Source organism: Lissotriton vulgaris, unplaced genomic scaffold (genome assembly GCF_964263255.1).
Source record: "Lissotriton vulgaris unplaced genomic scaffold, aLisVul1.2 SCAFFOLD_1851, whole genome shotgun sequence".
Taxonomy (NCBI): Eukaryota; Metazoa; Chordata; class Amphibia; order Caudata; family Salamandridae; genus Lissotriton; species Lissotriton vulgaris.
In genome coordinates this window covers 204,390-225,147 of record NW_028240813.1, presented here as the reverse complement: position 1 = coordinate 225,147, position 20,758 = coordinate 204,390, and the positions used below count along the sequence as shown (strand labels likewise).

Below are 20,758 nucleotides of genomic sequence, written 5' to 3'. Positions count from 1 at the left end.
ATAGATAGATAGATAGATAGATAGATAGATAGATAGATAGATAGATAGATAGATAGATAGATAGATAGATAGATAGATAGATAGATAGATAGATAGATAGATAGATAGATAGATAGATAGATAGATAGATAGATAGATAGATAGATAGATAGATAGATAGATAGATAGATAGATAGATAGATAGATAGATAGATAGATAGATATTGGGAGAGAGAGAGCGTTAATATAAACTGAGACTTTATTTTCCATCAAGCTGTCTTTCCTTTCCTTCAGGAGCAGAATGTTCTGATCATCAGCGCTCCAAAATCTAGTGCTTGGTTGGCAAGCATCACACATTGTGATGTGTTAGCTAAGAGTTCCATGTCGTTCAGACTCATATTTTCACCTGTAGTTGTACCTTGGTGATTCAACAAAATGTGGCATCATAAGCAGCATTCTACTGCCATAGACTGGGCAGAAAAAACATTTAGAATTTCACTGAAAAAGAAAAAAAGCATACTTAGGCAGAGCTTTCTGGACAGTAAGGACATTAGAGTAAGTGATGAATAAGCACTGCTTTTGTTAATTTACATAGGCAGAACAGAGACTGCTGGGAAAAGCCTGAAATTAAAGGCACAGAAAATGCCTGCTTCTGGATAGAACACTGAGAAGGGTTGAAAGTTTTTTCTCTGACCCTGGCCACTCGTACAAGCAATCCTATGATAGTCAGAAGGACCCACCCTAAAAAGGAAGGGACAGCCATTTGGACCCTTTCCACCTTTTCTATATCTCGCCTGATCGAGCGCTGATTGAGCGGATTAGCACATGTACTTCTCATTTTGGGAAGGTATTGCTTAGCTTGCTACCAGCAGCTCAGTTATGTTATGATGTTAGAGGCTTGCAAGGAATGCTTTAGTCCTGCATTAGGCAGTTTTTATTGCTACTTGCATTCAAGGGAAAGATAATTAGCCAGAATCTGTGACCCAGTTATTCAGCTTGGCATTCCGATTTGCGCAAAGGGAATAAGCATTTGAGAAAAAATGCAACATGTGTTTCTTATGTTGTTATGAACAGCTTTTTATTCTTTCTCTTTAGGGTCTAGCCACTGCAGAAATAGATAAATAAGTGCTGACTTCCTGTAAGACGTGTCCAATGCTGGGACAAAATAAAAGGGGACACTTATAAATGATAGTGATATCATTTGAGAAAGGGTAAGTTGACACTGAATTTCATGTGTATTCATAGACCAAGCATGAAAAAGTCCCCAGCATGATCTTCATTGCGTGCTTAGAGCTGGTATTAGCTTTTCAGAGGTGCGGGCCTTTCGAAGGCTCGTTGGTCTAGGGGTATGATTCTCGCTTTGGGTGCGAGAGGTCCCGGGTTCAAATCCCGGACGAGCCCTTTCATTGGTGCTTTTTTAAAGTAGTATTGAAGTATGCATTTCAAAGCCAATATCAATTTTCTCTTTGCAGTAGTGGATGAATATTTGCTAGAGTCTCATGCTTTTAACCTTGCCCTGCCTGAGCAAATAGGAAACATTTCTCTTTAAGCATTTTGCAAAAATGCTGAACTTGCATGGCATATACAAGCGTTCAGCTAGGGCTGTCTGGGAAGGTTGCATGAAAGAAATCTAAAACCAGAGGCCCTTGGAATAGCCTGTTTTGAGAAGTTTCATCACAGAAGAATCAACTGTAGACATCTGTTTCTGTAGTGTAGTGGTTATCACGTTTGCCTCACACGCGAAAGGTCCCCGGTTCGAAACCGGGCAGAAACAGTTGTTATATTGTCTTGGCTGCAATGTTGAGAGGTGCCGTTTTGCCATGAAATTGTCCAGGCCCTGAAGATGGTTTCATGCAGACTCGTTCCAAGAAAGTGAATTCTCTTAAAAACACTAAAGTAATTGGCATGTGGATGTATCTGTTGATTCACAGACCTCGCTTTGAAAAGAGCCCTGCATTCTGTTCATTGCTCACCTAGAACATGCATTAACTTTGGGAATTGTTGGCACCAACAGGCATCTTAGTTTAGTGGAGTGTTTCTGGTGTTTAAGTGCAGAAGCCCTGGGCTCAATTCCTCGGTGACCCTTCTCAAGGTGATGATACAAATGCATCGTCACCTTTACGTTTAATGTCAGAATTGTTTATTTCGATTTGGTGGTGTATGAATGCTTGCAATAGTATGTTGATTTTTTCTAGCCTTGAATGAATAAAAGCAAATCACTCCTCTTTATGTATTTTTCTAATACATTGATATTTGCATCTCCTTTCCTAGCCTGCATTTTTCACTATCTTACAGGCTGTATATAATAAGTATCAATTCAGGGGCCCTTCTTCTACTCAATTCACAACTGTTCTATCCCGGCATTGATAAGCAATCTACATCTGCTTTTGTTGTATATTGGTTATCATGTTTACCTGACGTGTGAAAGCCCCATGTTTGACAGTGCGCGTTAATAAAGAGACCAATGATTTTCATTAAAAGTTGTCATGTGTTTTTGTTACCTTGCACCGGCCAAAAAGTGCCGGAAATGACTTCATTTGCAGTCACTTGAAAAGTAGGGATTCTCAAATAAATGGTAAGAGGTTGGAACAAATCTAAAGGAATGCATGGCATATCTATATGTATGTGTACGCAGGTATCCATATAGATAGATAGATAGATAGATAGATAGATAGATAGATAGATAGATAGATAGATAGATAGATAGATAGATAGATAGATAGATAGATAGATAGATAGATAGATAGATAGATAGATAGATAGATAGATAGATAGATAGATAGATATTGGGAGAGAGAGAGCGTTAATATAAACTGAGACTTTATTTTCCATCAAGCTGTCTTTCCTTTCCTTCAGGAGCAGAATGTTCTGATCATCAACGCTCCAGAATCTAGTGCTTGGTTGGCAAGCATCACACATTGTGATGTGTTAGCTAAGAGTTCCATGTCGTTCAGACTCATATATTCCTCTGTAGTTGTACCTTGGGGATTCAACAAAATGTGGCATCATAAGCAGCATTCTACTGCCATAGACTGGGCGGAAAAAACATTTAGAATTTCACTGAAAAAGAAAAAAAGCATACTTAGGCAGAGCTTTCTGGACAGTAAGACCATTAGAGTAAGTGATGAATAAGCACTGCTTTTGTTAATTTACATAGGCAGAACAGAGACTGCTGGGAAAAGCCTGAAATTAAAGGCACAGAAAATGCCTGCTTCTGGATAGAACACTGAGAAGGGTTGAAAGTTTTTTTCTGACCCTGGCCACTCTTACAAGCAATCCTATGATAGTCAGAAGGACCCACCCTAAAAAGGAAGGGACAGCCATTTGGACCCTTTCCACCTTTTCTATATCTCGCCTGATCTCGCCTGATCGAGCGCTGATTGAGCGGATTAGCACATGTACTTCTCATTTTGGGAAGGTATTGCTTAGCTTGCTACCAGCAGCTCAGTTATGTTATGATGTTAGAGGCTTGCAAGGAATGCTCTAGTCCTGCATTAGGCAGTTTTTATTGCTACTTGCATTCAAGGGAAAGATAATTAGCCAGAATCTGTGACCCAGTTATTCAGCTTGGCATTCCGATTTGCACAAAGGGAATAAGCATTTGAGAAAAAATGCAACATGTGTTTCTTATGTTGTTATGAACAGCTTTTTATTCTTTCTCTTTAGGGTCTAGCCACTGCAGAAATAGATAAATAAGTGCTGACTTCCTGTAAGACGTGTCCAATGCTGGGACAAAATAAAAGGGGACACTTATAAATGATAGTGATATCATTTGAGAAAGGGTAAGTTGACACTGAATTTCATGTGTATTCACAGACCAAGCATGAAAAAGTCCCCAGCATGATCTTCATTGCGTGCTTAGAGCTCGTATTAGCTTTTCAGAGGTGAGGGTCTTTCGAAGGCTCGTTGGTCTAGGGGTATGATTCTCGCTTTGGGTGCGAGAGGTCCCGGGTTCAAATCCCGGACGAGCCCTTTCATTGGTGCTTTTTTAAAGTAGTATTGAATTATGCATTTCAAAGCCAATATCAATTTTCTCTTTGCAGTAGTGGATGAATATTTGCTAGAGTCTCATGCTTTTAACCTTGCCCTGCCTGAGCAAATAGGAAACATTTCTCTTTAAGCATTTTGCAAAAATGCTGAACTTGCATGGCATATACAAGCGTTCAGCTAGGGCTGTCTGGGAAGGTTGCATGAAAGAAATCTAAAACCAGAGGCCCTTGGAATAGCCTGTTTTGAGAAGTTTCATCACAGAAGAATCAACTGTAGACATCTGTTTCTGTATTGTAGTGGTTATCACGTTTGCCTCACACGCGAAAGGTCCCCGGTTCGAAACCGGGCAGAAACAGTTGTTATATTGTCTTGGCTGCAATGTTGAGAGGTGCCGTTTTGCCATGAAATTGTCCAGGCCCTGAAGATGGTTTCATGCAGACTCGTTCCAAGAAAGTGAATTCTCCTAAAAACACTAAAGTAATTGGCATGTGGATGTATCTGTTGATTCACAGACCTCGCTTTGAAAAGAGCCCTGCATTCTGTTCATTGCTCACCTAGAACATGCATTAACTTTGGGAATTGTTGGCACCAACAGGCATCTTAGTTTAGTGGAGTGTTTCTGGTGTTTAAGTGCAGAAGCCCTGGGCTCAATTCCTCGGTGACCCTTCTCAAGGTGATGATACAAATGCATCGTCACCTTTACGTTTAATGTCAGAATTGTTTATTTCTATTTGGTGGTGTATGAATGCTTGCAATAGTATGTTGATTTTTTCTAGCCTTGAATGAATAAAAGCAAATCACTCCTCTTTATGTATTTTTCTAATACATTGATATTTGCATCTCCTTTCCTAGCCTGCATTTTTCACTATCTTACAGGCTGTATATAATAAGTATCAATTCAGGGGCCCTTCTTCTACTCAATTTACAACTGTTCTATCCCGGCATTGATAAGCAATCTACATCTGCTTCTGTTGTATATTGGTTATCATGTTTACCTGACGTGTGAAAGCCCCATGTTTGACAGTGCGCGTTAATAAAGAGACCAATGATTTTTATTAAAAGTTGTCATGTGTTTTTGTTACCTTGCACCGGCCAAAAAGTGCCGGAAATGACTTCATTTGCAGTCACTTGAAAAGTAGGGATTCTCAAATAAATGGTAAGAGGTTGGAACAAATCTAAAGGAATGCATGGCATATCTATATGTATGTGTACGCAGGTATCCATATATAAAGATAGATAGATAGATAGATAGATAGATAGATAGATAGATAGATAGATAGATAGATAGATAGATAGATAGATAGATAGATAGATAGATAGATAGATAGATAGATAGATAGATAGATAGATAGATAGATAGATAGATATTGGGAGAGAGAGAGCGTTAATATAAACTGAGACTTTATTTTCCATCAAGCTGTCTTTCCTTTCCTTCAGGAGCAGAATGTTCTGATCATCAGCGCTCCAGAATCTAGTGCTTGGTTGGCAAGCATCACACATTGTGATGTGTTAGCTAAGAGTTCCATGTCGTTCAGACTCATATATTCCTCTGTAGTTGTACCTTGGTGATTCAACAAAATGTGGCATCATAAGCAGCATTCTACTGCCATAGACTGGGCAGAAAAAACATTTAGAATTTCACTGAAAAAGAAAAAAAGCATACTTAGGCAGAGCTTTCTGGACAGTAAGGACATTAGAGTAAGTGATGAATAAGCACTGCTTTTGTTAATTTACATAGGCAGAACAGAGACTGCTGGGAAAAGCCTGAAATTAAAGGCACAGAAAATGCCTGCTTCTGGATAGAACACTGAGAAGGGTTGAAAGTTTTTTCTCTGACCCTGGCCACTCGTACAAGCAATCCTATGATAGTCAGAAAGACCCACCCTAAAAAGGAAGGGACAGCCATTTGGACCCTTTCCACCTTTTCTATATCTCGCCTGATCGAGCCTGATCGAGCGCTGATTGAGCGAATTAGCACATGTACTTTTCATTTTGGGAAGGTATTGCTTAGCTTGCTACCAGCAGCTCAGTTATGTTATGATGTTAGAGGCTTGCAAGGAATGCTTTAGTCCTGCATTAGGCTGTTTTTATTGCTACTTGCATTCAAGGGAAAGATAATTAGCCAGAATCTGTGACCCAGTTATTCAGCTTGGCATTCCGATTTGCACAAAGGGAATAAGCATTTGAGAAAAAATGCAACATGTGTTTCTTATGTTGTTATGAACAGCTTTTTATTCTTTCTCTTTAGGGTCTAGCCACTGCAGAAATAGATAAATAAGTGCTGACTTCCTGTAAGACGTGTCCAATGCTGGGACAAAATAAAAGGGGACACTTATAAATGATAGTGATATCATTTGAGAAAGGGTAAGTTGACACTGAATTTCATGTGTATTCACAGACCAAGCATGAAAAAGTCCCCAGCATGATCTTCATTGCGTGCTTAGAGCTGGTATTAGCTTTTCAGAGGTGAGGGTCTTTCGAAGGCTCGTTGGTCTAGGGGTATGATTCTCGCTTTGGGTGCGAGAGGTCCCGGGTTCAAATCCCGGACGAGCCCTTTCATTGGTGCTTTTTTAAAGTAGTATTGAATTATGCATTTCAAAGCCAATATCAATTTTCTCTTTGCAGTAGTGGATGAATATTTGCTAGAGTCTCATGCTTTTAACCTTGCCCTGCCTGAGCAAATAGGAAACATTTCTCTTTAAGCATTTTGCAAAAATGCTGAACTTGCATGGCATATACAAGCGTTCAGCTAGGGCTGTCTGGGAAGGTTGCATGAAAGAAATCTAAAACCAGAGGCCCTTGGAATAGCCTGTTTTGAGAAGTTTCATCACAGAAGAATCAACTGTAGACATCTGTTTCTGTATTGTAGTGGTTATCACGTTTGCCTCACACGCGAAAGGTCCCCGGTTCGAAACCGGGCAGAAACAGTTGTTATATTGTCTTGGCTGCAATGTTGAGAGGTGCCGTTTTGCCATGAAATTGTCCAGGCCCTGAAGATGGTTTCATGCAGACTCGTTCCAAGAAAGTGAATTCTCCTAAAAACACTAAAGTAATTGGCATGTGGATGTATCTGTTGATTCACAGACCTCGCTTTGAAAAGAGCCCTGCATTCTGTTCATTGCTCACCTAGAACATGCATTAACTTTGGGAATTGTTGGCACCAACAGGCATCTTAGTTTAGTGGAGTGTTTCTGGTGTTTAAGTGCAGAAGCCCTGGGCTCAATTCCTCGGTGACCCTTCTCAAGGTGATGATACAAATGCATCGTCACCTTTACGTTTAATGTCAGAATTGTTTATTTCTATTTGGTGGTGTATGAATGCTTGCAATAGTATGTTGATTTTTTCTAGCCTTGAATGAATAAAAGCAAATCACTCCTCTTTATGTATTTTTCTAATACATTGATATTTGCATCTCCTTTCCTAGCCTGCATTTTTCACTATCTTACAGGCTGTATATAATAAGTATCAATTCAGGGGCCCTTCTTCTACTCAATTCACAACTGTTCTATCCCGGCATTGATAAGCAATCTACATCTGCTTCTGTTGTATATTGGTTATCATGTTTACCTGACGTGTGAAAGCCCCATGTTTGACAGTGCGCGTTAATAAAGAGACCAATGATTTTTATTAAAAGTTGTCATGTGTTTTTGTTACCTTGCACCGGCCAAAAAGTGCCGGAAATGACTTCATTTGCAGTCACTTGAAAAGTAGGGATTCTCAAATAAATGGTAAGAGGTTGGAACAAATCTAAAGGAATGCATGGCATATCTATATGTATGTGTACGCAGGTATCCATATATAAAGATAGATAGATAGATAGATAGATAGATAGATAGATAGATAGATAGATAGATAGATAGATAGATAGATAGATAGATAGATAGATAGATAGATAGATAGATAGATAGATAGATAGATAGATAGATAGATAGATAGATAGATAGATAGATAGATAGATAGATAGATATTGGGAGAGAGAGAGCGTTAATATAAACTGAGACTTTATTTTCCATCAAGCTGTCTTTCCTTTCCTTCAGGAGCAGAATGTTCTGATCATCAGCGCTCCAAAATCTAGTGCTTGGTTGGCAAGCATCACACATTGTGATGTGTTAGCTAAGAGTTCCATGTCGTTCAGACTCATATTTTCACCTGTAGTTGTACCTTGGTGATTCAACAAAATGTGGCATCATAAGCAGCATTCTACTGCCATAGACTGGGCAGAAAAAACATTTAGAATTTCACTGAAAAAGAAAAAAAGCATACTTAGGCAGAGCTTTCTGGACAGTAAGGACATTAGAGTAAGTGATGAATAAGCACTGCTTTTGTTAATTTACATAGGCAGAACAGAGACTGCTGGGAAAAGCCTGAAATTAAAGGCACAGAAAATGCCTGCTTCTGGATAGAACACTGAGAAGGGTTGAAAGTTTTTTCTCTGACCCTGGCCACTCGTACAAGCAATCCTATGATAGTCAGAAGGACCCACCCTAAAAAGGAAGGGACAGCCATTTGGACCCTTTCCACCTTTTCTATATCTCGCCTGATCGAGCGCTGATTGAGCGGATTAGCACATGTACTTCTCATTTTGGGAAGGTATTGCTTAGCTTGCTACCAGCAGCTCAGTTATGTTATGATGTTAGAGGCTTGCAAGGAATGCTTTAGTCCTGCATTAGGCAGTTTTTATTGCTACTTGCATTCAAGGGAAAGATAATTAGCCAGAATCTGTGACCCAGTTATTCAGCTTGGCATTCCGATTTGCGCAAAGGGAATAAGCATTTGAGAAAAAATGCAACATGTGTTTCTTATGTTGTTATGAACAGCTTTTTATTCTTTCTCTTTAGGGTCTAGCCACTGCAGAAATAGATAAATAAGTGCTGACTTCCTGTAAGACGTGTCCAATGCTGGGACAAAATAAAAGGGGACACTTATAAATGATAGTGATATCATTTGAGAAAGGGTAAGTTGACACTGAATTTCATGTGTATTCATAGACCAAGCATGAAAAAGTCCCCAGCATGATCTTCATTGCGTGCTTAGAGCTGGTATTAGCTTTTCAGAGGTGCGGGCCTTTCGAAGGCTCGTTGGTCTAGGGGTATGATTCTCGCTTTGGGTGCGAGAGGTCCCGGGTTCAAATCCCGGACGAGCCCTTTCATTGGTGCTTTTTTAAAGTAGTATTGAAGTATGCATTTCAAAGCCAATATCAATTTTCTCTTTGCAGTAGTGGATGAATATTTGCTAGAGTCTCATGCTTTTAACCTTGCCCTGCCTGAGCAAATAGGAAACATTTCTCTTTAAGCATTTTGCAAAAATGCTGAACTTGCATGGCATATACAAGCGTTCAGCTAGGGCTGTCTGGGAAGGTTGCATGAAAGAAATCTAAAACCAGAGGCCCTTGGAATAGCCTGTTTTGAGAAGTTTCATCACAGAAGAATCAACTGTAGACATCTGTTTCTGTAGTGTAGTGGTTATCACGTTTGCCTCACACGCGAAAGGTCCCCGGTTCGAAACCGGGCAGAAACAGTTGTTATATTGTCTTGGCTGCAATGTTGAGAGGTGCCGTTTTGCCATGAAATTGTCCAGGCCCTGAAGATGGTTTCATGCAGACTCGTTCCAAGAAAGTGAATTCTCTTAAAAACACTAAAGTAATTGGCATGTGGATGTATCTGTTGATTCACAGACCTCGCTTTGAAAAGAGCCCTGCATTCTGTTCATTGCTCACCTAGAACATGCATTAACTTTGGGAATTGTTGGCACCAACAGGCATCTTAGTTTAGTGGAGTGTTTCTGGTGTTTAAGTGCAGAAGCCCTGGGCTCAATTCCTCGGTGACCCTTCTCAAGGTGATGATACAAATGCATCGTCACCTTTACGTTTAATGTCAGAATTGTTTATTTCGATTTGGTGGTGTATGAATGCTTGCAATAGTATGTTGATTTTTTCTAGCCTTGAATGAATAAAAGCAAATCACTCCTCTTTATGTATTTTTCTAATACATTGATATTTGCATCTCCTTTCCTAGCCTGCATTTTTCACTATCTTACAGGCTGTATATAATAAGTATCAATTCAGGGGCCCTTCTTCTACTCAATTCACAACTGTTCTATCCCGGCATTGATAAGCAATCTACATCTGCTTTTGTTGTATATTGGTTATCATGTTTACCTGACGTGTGAAAGCCCCATGTTTGACAGTGCGCGTTAATAAAGAGACCAATGATTTTCATTAAAAGTTGTCATGTGTTTTTGTTACCTTGCACCGGCCAAAAAGTGCCGGAAATGACTTCATTTGCAGTCACTTGAAAAGTAGGGATTCTCAAATAAATGGTAAGAGGTTGGAACAAATCTAAAGGAATGCATGGCATATCTATATGTATGTGTACGCAGGTATCCATATATAAAGATAGATAGATAGATAGATAGATAGATAGATAGATAGATAGATAGATAGATAGATAGATAGATAGATAGATAGATAGATAGATAGATAGATAGATAGATAGATAGATAGATAGATAGATAGATAGATAGATAGATAGATAGATAGATAGATAGATAGATAGATATTGGGAGAGAGAGAGCGTTAATATAAACTGAGACTTTATTTTCCATCAAGCTGTCTTTCCTTTCCTTCAGGAGCAGAATGTTCTGATCATCAGCGCTCCAGAATCTAGTGCTTGGTTGGCAAGCATCACACATTGTGATGTGTTAGCTAAGAGTTCCATGTCGTTCAGACTCATATATTCCTCTGTAGTTGTACCTTGGGGATTCAACAAAATGTGGCATCATAAGCAGCATTCTACTGCCATAGACTGGGCGGAAAAAACATTTAGAATTTCACTGAAAAAGAAAAAAAGCATACTTAGGCAGAGCTTTCTGGACAGTAAGACCATTAGAGTAAGTGATGAATAAGCACTGCTTTTGTTAATTTACATAGGCAGAACAGAGACTGCTGGGAAAAGCCTGAAATTAAAGGCACAGAAAATGCCTGCTTCTGGATAGAACACTGAGAAGGGTTGAAAGTTTTTTTCTGACCCTGGCCACTCTTACAAGCAATCCTATGATAGTCAGAAGGACCCACCCTAAAAAGGAAGGGACAGCCATTTGGACCCTTTCCACCTTTTCTATATCTCGCCTGATCTCGCCTGATCGAGCGCTGATTGAGCGGATTAGCACATGTACTTCTCATTTTGGGAAGGTATTGCTTAGCTTGCTACCAGCAGCTCAGTTATGTTATGATGTTAGAGGCTTGCAAGGAATGCTCTAGTCCTGCATTAGGCAGTTTTTATTGCTACTTGCATTCAAGGGAAAGATAATTAGCCAGAATCTGTGACCCAGTTATTCAGCTTGGCATTCCGATTTGCACAAAGGGAATAAGCATTTGAGAAAAAATGCAACATGTGTTTCTTATGTTGTTATGAACAGCTTTTTATTCTTTCTCTTTAGGGTCTAGCCACTGCAGAAATAGATAAATAAGTGCTGACTTCCTGTAAGACGTGTCCAATGCTGGGACAAAATAAAAGGGGACACTTATAAATGATAGTGATATCATTTGAGAAAGGGTAAGTTGACACTGAATTTCATGTGTATTCACAGACCAAGCATGAAAAAGTCCCCAGCATGATCTTCATTGCGTGCTTAGAGCTCGTATTAGCTTTTCAGAGGTGAGGGTCTTTCGAAGGCTCGTTGGTCTAGGGGTATGATTCTCGCTTTGGGTGCGAGAGGTCCCGGGTTCAAATCCCGGACGAGCCCTTTCATTGGTGCTTTTTTAAAGTAGTATTGAATTATGCATTTCAAAGCCAATATCAATTTTCTCTTTGCAGTAGTGGATGAATATTTGCTAGAGTCTCATGCTTTTAACCTTGCCCTGCCTGAGCAAATAGGAAACATTTCTCTTTAAGCATTTTGCAAAAATGCTGAACTTGCATGGCATATACAAGCGTTCAGCTAGGGCTGTCTGGGAAGGTTGCATGAAAGAAATCTAAAACCAGAGGCCCTTGGAATAGCCTGTTTTGAGAAGTTTCATCACAGAAGAATCAACTGTAGACATCTGTTTCTGTATTGTAGTGGTTATCACGTTTGCCTCACACGCGAAAGGTCCCCGGTTCGAAACCGGGCAGAAACAGTTGTTATATTGTCTTGGCTGCAATGTTGAGAGGTGCCGTTTTGCCATGAAATTGTCCAGGCCCTGAAGATGGTTTCATGCAGACTCGTTCCAAGAAAGTGAATTCTCCTAAAAACACTAAAGTAATTGGCATGTGGATGTATCTGTTGATTCACAGACCTCGCTTTGAAAAGAGCCCTGCATTCTGTTCATTGCTCACCTAGAACATGCATTAACTTTGGGAATTGTTGGCACCAACAGGCATCTTAGTTTAGTGGAGTGTTTCTGGTGTTTAAGTGCAGAAGCCCTGGGCTCAATTCCTCGGTGACCCTTCTCAAGGTGATGATACAAATGCATCGTCACCTTTACGTTTAATGTCAGAATTGTTTATTTCTATTTGGTGGTGTATGAATGCTTGCAATAGTATGTTGATTTTTTCTAGCCTTGAATGAATAAAAGCAAATCACTCCTCTTTATGTATTTTTCTAATACATTGATATTTGCATCTCCTTTCCTAGCCTGCATTTTTCACTATCTTACAGGCTGTATATAATAAGTATCAATTCAGGGGCCCTTCTTCTACTCAATTTACAACTGTTCTATCCCGGCATTGATAAGCAATCTACATCTGCTTCTGTTGTATATTGGTTATCATGTTTACCTGACGTGTGAAAGCCCCATGTTTGACAGTGCGCGTTAATAAAGAGACCAATGATTTTTATTAAAAGTTGTCATGTGTTTTTGTTACCTTGCACCGGCCAAAAAGTGCCGGAAATGACTTCATTTGCAGTCACTTGAAAAGTAGGGATTCTCAAATAAATAGTAAGAGGTTGGAACAAATCTAAAGGAATGCATGGCATATCTATATGTATGTGTACGCAGGTATCCATATATAAAGATAGATAGATAGATAGATAGATAGATAGATAGATAGATAGATAGATAGATAGATAGATAGATAGATAGATAGATAGATAGATAGATAGATAGATAGATAGATAGATAGATAGATAGATAGATAGATAGATAGATAGATAGATAGATAGATAGATAGATAGATAGATAGATAGATAGATAGATAGATAGATAGATAGATAGATATTGGGAGAGAGAGAGCATTAATATAAACTGAGACTTTATTTTCCATCAAGCTGTCTTTCCTTTCCTTCAGGAGCAGAATGTTCTGATCATCAGCGCTCCAAAATCTAGTGCTTGGTTGGCAAGCATCACACATTGTGATGTGTTAGCTAAGAGTTCCATGTCGTTCAGACTCATATATTCACCTGTAGTTGTACCTTGGTGATTCAACAAAATGTGGCATCATAAGCAGCATTCTACTGCCATAGACTGGGCAGAAAAAACATTTAGAATTTCACTGAAAAAGAAAAAAAGCATACTTAGGCAGAGCTTTCTGGACAGTAAGGACATTAGAGTAAGTGATGAATAAGCACTGCTTTTGTTAATTTACATAGGCAGAACAGAGACTGCTGGGAAAAGCCTGAAATTAAAGGCACAGAAAATGCCTGCTTCTGGATAGAACACTGAGAAGGGTTGAAAGTTTTTTCTCTGACCCTGGCCACTCGTACAAGCAATCCTATGATAGTCAGAAGGACCCACCCTAAAAAGGAAGGGACAGCCATTTGGACCCTTTCCACCTTTTCTATATCTCGCCTGATCGAGCATGATCGAGCGCTGATTGAGCGGATTAGCACATGTACTTCTCATTTTGGGAAGGTATTGCTTAGCTTGCTACCAGCAGCTCAGTTATGTTATGATGTTAGAGGCTTGCAAGGAATGCTTTAGTCCTGCATTAGGCAGTTTTTATTGCTACTTGCATTCAAGGGAAAGATAATTAGCCAGAATCTGTGACCCAGTTATTCAGCTTGGCATTCCGATTTGCGCAAAGGGAATAAGCATTTGAGAAAAAATGCAACATGTGTTTCTTATGTTGTTATGAACAGCTTTTTATTCTTTCTCTTTAGGGTCTAGCCACTGCAGAAATAGATAAATAAGTGCTGACTTCCTGTAAGACGTGTCCAATGCTGGGACAAAATAAAAGGGGACACTTATAAATGATAGTGATATCATTTGAGAAAGGGTAAGTTGACACTGAATTTCATGTGTATTCATAGACCAAGCATGAAAAAGTCCCCAGCATGATCTTCATTGTGTGCTTAGAGCTGGTATTAGCTTTTCAGAGGTGAGGGTCTTTCGAAGGCTCGTTGGTCTAGGGGTATGATTCTCGCTTTGGGTGCGAGAGGTCCCGGGTTCAAATCCCGGACGAGCCCTTTCATTGGTGCTTTTTTAAAGTAGTATTGAAGTATGCATTTCAAAGCCAATATCAATTTTCTCTTTGCAGTAGTGGATGAATATTTGCTAGAGTCTCATGCTTTTAACCTTGCCCTGCCTGAGCAAATAGGAAACATTTCTCTTTAAGCATTTTGCAAAAATGCTGAACTTGCATGGCATATACAAGCGTTCAGCTAGGGCTGTCTGGGAAGGTTGCATGAAAGAAATCTAAAACCAGAGGCCCTTGGAATAGCCTGTTTTGAGAAGTTTCATCACAGAAGAATCAACTGTAGACATCTGTTTCTGTAGTGTAGTGGTTATCACGTTTGCCTCACACGCGAAAGGTCCCCGGTTCGAAACCGGGCAGAAACAGTTGTTATATTGTCTTGGCTGCAATGTTGAGAGGTGCCGTTTTGCCATGAAATTGTCCAGGCCCTGAAGATGGTTTCATGCAGACTCGTTCCAAGAAAGTGAATTCTCTTAAAAACACTAAAGTAATTGGCATGTGGATGTATCTGTTGATTCACAGACCTCGCTTTGAAAAGAGCCCTGCATTCTGTTCATTGCTCACCTAGAACATGCATTAACTTTGGGAATTGTTGGCACCAACAGGCATCTTAGTTTAGTGGAGTGTTTCTGGTGTTTAAGTGCAGAAGCCCTGGGCTCAATTCCTCGGTGACCCTTCTCAAGGTGATGATACAAATGCATCGTCACCTTTACGTTTAATGTCAGAATTGTTTATTTCGATTTGGTGGTTTATGAATGCTTGCAATAGTATGTTGATTTTTTCTAGCCTTGAATGAATAAAAGCAAATCACTCCTCTTTATGTATTTTTCTAATACATTGATATTTGCATCTCCTTTCCTAGCCTGCATTTTTCACTATCTTACAGGCTGTATATAATAAGTATCAATTCAGGGGCCCTTCTTCTACTCAATTCACAACTGTTCTATCCCGGCATTGATAAGCAATCTACATCTGCTTTTGTTGTATATTGGTTATCATGTTTACCTGACGTGTGAAAGCCCCATGTTTGACAGTGCGCGTTAATAAAGAGACCAATAATTTTCATTAAAAGTTGTCATGTGTTTTTGTTACCTTGCACCGGCCAAAAAGTGCCGGAAATGACTTCATTTGCAGTCACTTGAAAAGTAGGGATTCTCAAATAAATGGTAAGAGGTTGGAACAAATCTAAAGGAATGCATGGCATATCTATATGTATGTGTACGCAGGTATCCATATATAAAGATAGATAGATAGATAGATAGATAGATAGATAGATAGATAGATAGATAGATAGATAGATAGATAGATAGATAGATAGATAGATAGATAGATAGATAGATAGATAGATAGATAGATAGATAGATAGATAGATAGATAGATAGATAGATAGATAGATAGATAGATAGATAGATAGATAGATAGATAGATATTGGGAGAGAGAGAGCGTTAATATAAACTGAGACTTTATTTTCCATCAAGCTGTCTTTCCTTTCCTTCAGGAGCAGAATGTTCTGATCATCAGCGCTCCAGAATCTAGTGCTTGATTGGCAAGCATCACACATTGTGATGTGTTAGCTAAGAGTTCCATGTCGTTCAGACTCATATATTCCTCTGTAGTTGTACCTTGGGGATTCAACAAAATGTGGCATCATAAGCAGCATTCTACTGCCATAGACTGGGCGGAAAAAACATTTAGAATTTCACTGAAAAAGAAAAAAAGCATACTTAGGCAGAGCTTTCTGGACAGTAAGACCATTAGAGTAAGTGATGAATAAGCACTGCTTTTGTTAATTTACATAGGCAGAACAGAGACTGCTGGGAAAAGCCTGAAATTAAAGGCACAGAAAATGCCTGCTTCTGGATAGAACACTGAGAAGGGTTGAAAGTTTTTTTCTGACCCTGGCCACTCTTACAAGCAATCCTATGATAGTCAGAAGGACCCACCCTAAAAAGGAAGGGACAGCCATTTGGACCCTTTCCACCTTTTCTATATCTCGCCTGATCTCGCCTGATCGAGCGCTGATTGAGCGGATTAGCACATGTACTTCTCATTTTGGGAAGGTATTGCTTAGCTTGCTACCAGCAGCTCAGTTATGTTATGATGTTAGAGGCTTGCAAGGAATGCTCTAGTCCTGCATTAGGCAGTTTTTATTGCTACTTGCATTCAAGGGAAAGATAATTAGCCAGAATCTGTGACCCAGTTATTCAGCTTGGCATTCCGATTTGCACAAAGGGAATAAGCATTTGAGAAAAAATGCAACATGCGTTTCTTATGTTGTTATGAACAGCTTTTTATTCTTTCTCTTTAGGGTCTAGCCACTGCAGAAATAGATAAATAAGTGCTGACTTCCTGTAAGACGTGTCCAATGCTGGGACAAAATAAAAGGGGACACTTATAAATGATAGTGATATCATTTGAGAAAGGGTAAGTTGACACTGAATTTCATGTGTATTCACAGACCAAGCATGAAAAAGTCCCCAGCATGATCTTCATTGCGTGCTTAGAGCTGGTATTAGCTTTTCAGAGGTGAGGGTCTTTCGAAGGCTCGTTGGTCTAGGGGTATGATTCTCGCTTTGGGTGCGAGAGGTCCCGGGTTCAAATCCCGGACGAGCCCTTTCATTGGTGCTTTTTTAAAGTAGTATTGAATTATGCATTTCAAAGCCAATATCAATTTTCTCTTTGCAGTAGTGGATGAATATTTGCTAGAGTCTCATGCTTTTAACCTTGCCCTGCCTGAGCAAATAGGAAACATTTCTCTTTAAGCATTTTGCAAAAATGCTGAACTTGCATGGCATATACAAGCGTTCAGCTAGGGCTGTCTGGGAAGGTTGCATGAAAGAAATCTAAAACCAGAGGCCCTTGGAATAGCCTGTTTTGAGAAGTTTCATCACAGAAGAATCAACTGTAGACATCTGTTTCTGTATTGTAGTGGTTATCACGTTTGCCTCACACGCGAAAGGTCCCCGGTTCGAAACCGGGCAGAAACAGTTGTTATATTGTCTTGGCTGCAATGTTGAGAGGTGCCGTTTTGCCATGAAATTGTCCAGGCCCTGAAGATGGTTTCATGCAGACTCGTTCCAAGAAAGTGAATTCTCCTAAAAACACTAAAGTAATTGGCATGTGGATGTATCTGTTGATTCACAGACCTCGCTTTGAAAAGAGCCCTGCATTCTGTTCATTGCTCACCTAGAACATGCATTAACTTTGGGAATTGTTGGCACCAACAGGCATCTTAGTTTAGTGGAGTGTTTCTGGTGTTTAAGTGCAGAAGCCCTGGGCTCAATTCCTCGGTGACCCTTCTCAAGGTGATGATACAAATGCATCGTCACCTTTACGTTTAATGTCAGAATTGTTTATTTCTATTTGGTGGTGTATGAATGCTTGCAATAGTATGTTGATTTTTTCTAGCCTTGAATGAATAAAAGCAAATCACTCCTCTTTATGTATTTTTCTAATACATTGATATTTGCATCTCCTTTCCTAGCCTGCATTTTTCACTATCTTACAGGCTGTATATAATAAGTATCAATTCAGGGGCCCTTCTTCTACTCAATTCACAACTGTTCTATCCCGGCATTGATAAGCAATCTACATCTGCTTCTGTTGTATATTGGTTATCATGTTTACCTGACGTGTGAAAGCCCCATGTTTGACAGTGCGCGTTAATAAAGAGACCAATGATTTTTATTAAAAGTTGTCATGTGTTTTTGTTACCTTGCACCGGCCAAAAAGTGCCGGAAATGACTTCATTTGCAGTCACTTGAAAAGTAGGGATTCTCAAATAAATGGTAAGAGGTTGGAACAAATCTAAAGGAATGCATGGCATATCTATATGTATGTGTACGCAGGTATCCATATATAAAGATAGATAGATAGATAGATAGATAGATAGATAGATAGATAGATAGATAGATAGATAGATAGATAGATAGATAGATAGATAGATAGATAGATAGATAGATAGATAGATAGATAGATAGATAGATAGATAGATAGATAGATAGATAGATAGATAGATAGATAGTGGGAGAGAGAGAGCGTTAATATAAACTGAGACTTTATTTTCCATCAAGCTGTCTTTCCTTTCCTTCAGGAGCAGAATGTTCTGATCATCAGCGCTCCAAAATCTAGTGCTTGGTTGGCAAGCATCACACATTGTGATGTGTTAGCTAAGAGTTCCATGTCGTTCAGACTCATATATTCACCTGTAGTTGTACCTTGGTGATTCAACAAAATGTGGCATCATAAGCAGCATTCTACTGCCATAGACTGGGCAGAAAAAACATTTAGAATTTCACTGAAAAAGAAAAAAAGCATACTTAGGCAGAGCTTTCTGGACAGTAAGGACATTAGAGTAAGTGATGAATAAGCACTGCTTTTGTTAATTTACATAGGCAGAACAGAGACTGCTGGGAAAAGCCTGAAATTAAAGGCACAGAAAATGCCTGCTTCTGGATAGAACACTGAGAAGGGTTGAAAGTTTTTTCTCTGACCCTGGCCACTCGTACAAGCAATCCTATGATAGTCAGAAGGACCCAACCTAAAAAGGAAGGGACAGCCATTTGGACCCTTTCCACCTTTTCTATATCTCGCCTGATCGAGCGCTGATTGAGCGGATTAGCACATGTACTTCTCATTTTGGGAAGGTATTGCTTAGCTTGCTACCAGCAGCTCAGTTATGTTATGATGTTAGAGGCTTGCAAGGAATGCTTTAGTCCTGCATTAGGCAGTTTTTATTGCTACTTGCATTCAAGGGAAAGATAATTAGCCAGAATCTGTGACCCAGTTATTCAGCTTGGCATTCCGATTTGCGCAAAGGGAATAAGCATTTGAGAAAAAATGCAACATGTGTTTCTTATGTTGTTATGAACAGCTTTTTATTCTTTCTCTTTAGGGTCTAGCCACTGCAGAAATAGATAAATAAGTGCTGACTTCCTGTAAGACGTGTCCAATGCTGGGACAAAATAAAAGGGGACACTTATAAATGATAGTGATATCATTTGAGAAAGGGTAAGTTGACACTGAATTTCATGTGTATTCATAGACCAAGCATGAAAAAGTCCCCAGCATGATCTTCATTGCGTGCTTAGAGCTGGTATTAGCTTTTCAGAGGTGCGGGCCTTTCGAAGGCTCGTTGGTCTAGGGGTATGATTCTCGCTTTGGGTGCGAGAGGTCCCGGGTTCAAATCCCGGACGAGCCCTTTCATTGGTGCTTTTTTAAAGTAGTATTGAAGTATGCATTTCAAAGCCAATATCAATTTTCTCTTTGCAGTAGTGGATGAATATTTGCTAGAGTCTCATGCTTTTAACCTTGCCCTGCCTGAGCAAATAGGAAACATTTCTCTTTAAGCATTTTGCAAAAATGCTGAACTTGCATGGCATATACAAGCGTTCAGCTAGGGCTGTCTGGGAAGGTTGCATGAAAGAAATCTAAAACCAGAGGCCCTTGGAATAGCCTGTTTTGAGAAGTTTCATCACAGAAGAATCAACTGTAGACATCTGTTTCTGTAGTGTAGTGGTTATCACGTTCGCCTCACACGCGAAAGGTCCCCGGTTCGAAACCGGGCAGAAACAGTTGTTATATTGTCTTGGCTGCAATGTTGAGAGGTGCCGTTTTGCCATGAAATTGTCCAGGCCCTGAAGATGGTTTCATGCAGACTCATTCCAAGAAAGTGAATTCTCTTAAAAACACTAAAGTAATTGGCATGTGGATGTATCTGTTGATTCACAGACCTCGCTTTCATAAGAGCCCTGCATTCTGTTCATTGCTCACCTAGAACATGCATTAACTTTGGGAATTGTTGGCACCAACAGGCATCTTAGTTTAGTGGAGTGTTTCTGGTGTTTAAGTGCAGAAGCCCTGGGCTCAATTCCTCGGTGACCCTTCTCAAGGTGATGATACAAATGCATCGTCACCTTTACGTTTAATGTCAGAATTGTTTATTTCTATTTGGTGGTGTATGAATGCTTGCAATAGTATGTTGATTTTTTCTAGCCTTGAATGAATAAAAGCAAATCACTCCTCTTTATGTATTTTTCTAATACATTGATATTTGCATCTCCTTTCCTAGCCTGCATTTTTCACTATCTTACAGGCTGTATATAATAAGTATCAATTCAGGGGCCCTTCTATTACTCAATTCACAACTATTCTATCCTGGCATTGATAAGCAATCTACATCTGCTTCTGTTGTGTATTGGTTATCATGTTTACCTGACGTGTGAAAGCCCCATGTTTGACAGTGCGCGTTAATAAAGAGACCAATGATTTGTATTAAAAGTTGGCATGTGTTTTTGTTACCTTGCACCGGTCAAAAAGTGCCGGAAATGACTTCATTTGCAGTCACTTGAAAAGTAGGGATTCTCAAATAAATGGTAAGAGGTTGGAACAAATCTAA

At 39.5% G+C, this 20,758-nt stretch overlaps 12 non-coding genes across 12 annotated transcripts; all 12 read left to right on the top strand.

The window, feature by feature from the left end:
* Positions 1-1,308: 1,308 nt before the first annotated feature.
* TRNAP-UGG (transfer RNA proline (anticodon UGG)) lies at positions 1,309-1,380 on the top strand. Its single transcript has one exon. It is a non-coding gene; the product is annotated as a tRNA-Pro (tRNA).
* Positions 1,381-1,680: 300 nt separating this feature from the next.
* On the top strand, positions 1,681-1,753 carry TRNAV-CAC (transfer RNA valine (anticodon CAC)). Its single transcript has one exon. It is a non-coding gene; the product is annotated as a tRNA-Val (tRNA).
* Positions 1,754-3,879: 2,126 nt separating this feature from the next.
* Positions 3,880-3,951, top strand: TRNAP-UGG (transfer RNA proline (anticodon UGG)). Its single transcript has one exon. It is a non-coding gene; the product is annotated as a tRNA-Pro (tRNA).
* A 2,500-nt stretch (positions 3,952-6,451) lies between these two features.
* On the top strand, positions 6,452-6,523 carry TRNAP-UGG (transfer RNA proline (anticodon UGG)). Its single transcript has one exon. It is a non-coding gene; the product is annotated as a tRNA-Pro (tRNA).
* A 2,518-nt stretch (positions 6,524-9,041) lies between these two features.
* On the top strand, positions 9,042-9,113 carry TRNAP-UGG (transfer RNA proline (anticodon UGG)). Its single transcript has one exon. It is a non-coding gene; the product is annotated as a tRNA-Pro (tRNA).
* Positions 9,114-9,413: 300 nt separating this feature from the next.
* TRNAV-CAC (transfer RNA valine (anticodon CAC)) lies at positions 9,414-9,486 on the top strand. The gene has a single exon. It is a non-coding gene; the product is annotated as a tRNA-Val (tRNA).
* A 2,154-nt stretch (positions 9,487-11,640) lies between these two features.
* TRNAP-UGG (transfer RNA proline (anticodon UGG)) lies at positions 11,641-11,712 on the top strand. Its single transcript has one exon. It is a non-coding gene; the product is annotated as a tRNA-Pro (tRNA).
* Positions 11,713-14,280: 2,568 nt separating this feature from the next.
* Positions 14,281-14,352, top strand: TRNAP-UGG (transfer RNA proline (anticodon UGG)). Its single transcript has one exon. It is a non-coding gene; the product is annotated as a tRNA-Pro (tRNA).
* A 300-nt stretch (positions 14,353-14,652) lies between these two features.
* Positions 14,653-14,725, top strand: TRNAV-CAC (transfer RNA valine (anticodon CAC)). Its single transcript has one exon. It is a non-coding gene; the product is annotated as a tRNA-Val (tRNA).
* Positions 14,726-16,903: 2,178 nt separating this feature from the next.
* Positions 16,904-16,975, top strand: TRNAP-UGG (transfer RNA proline (anticodon UGG)). The gene has a single exon. It is a non-coding gene; the product is annotated as a tRNA-Pro (tRNA).
* Positions 16,976-19,489: 2,514 nt separating this feature from the next.
* TRNAP-UGG (transfer RNA proline (anticodon UGG)) lies at positions 19,490-19,561 on the top strand. Its single transcript has one exon. It is a non-coding gene; the product is annotated as a tRNA-Pro (tRNA).
* A 300-nt stretch (positions 19,562-19,861) lies between these two features.
* TRNAV-CAC (transfer RNA valine (anticodon CAC)) lies at positions 19,862-19,934 on the top strand. Its single transcript has one exon. It is a non-coding gene; the product is annotated as a tRNA-Val (tRNA).
* The last annotated feature ends 824 nt before the right edge of the window (positions 19,935-20,758 follow it).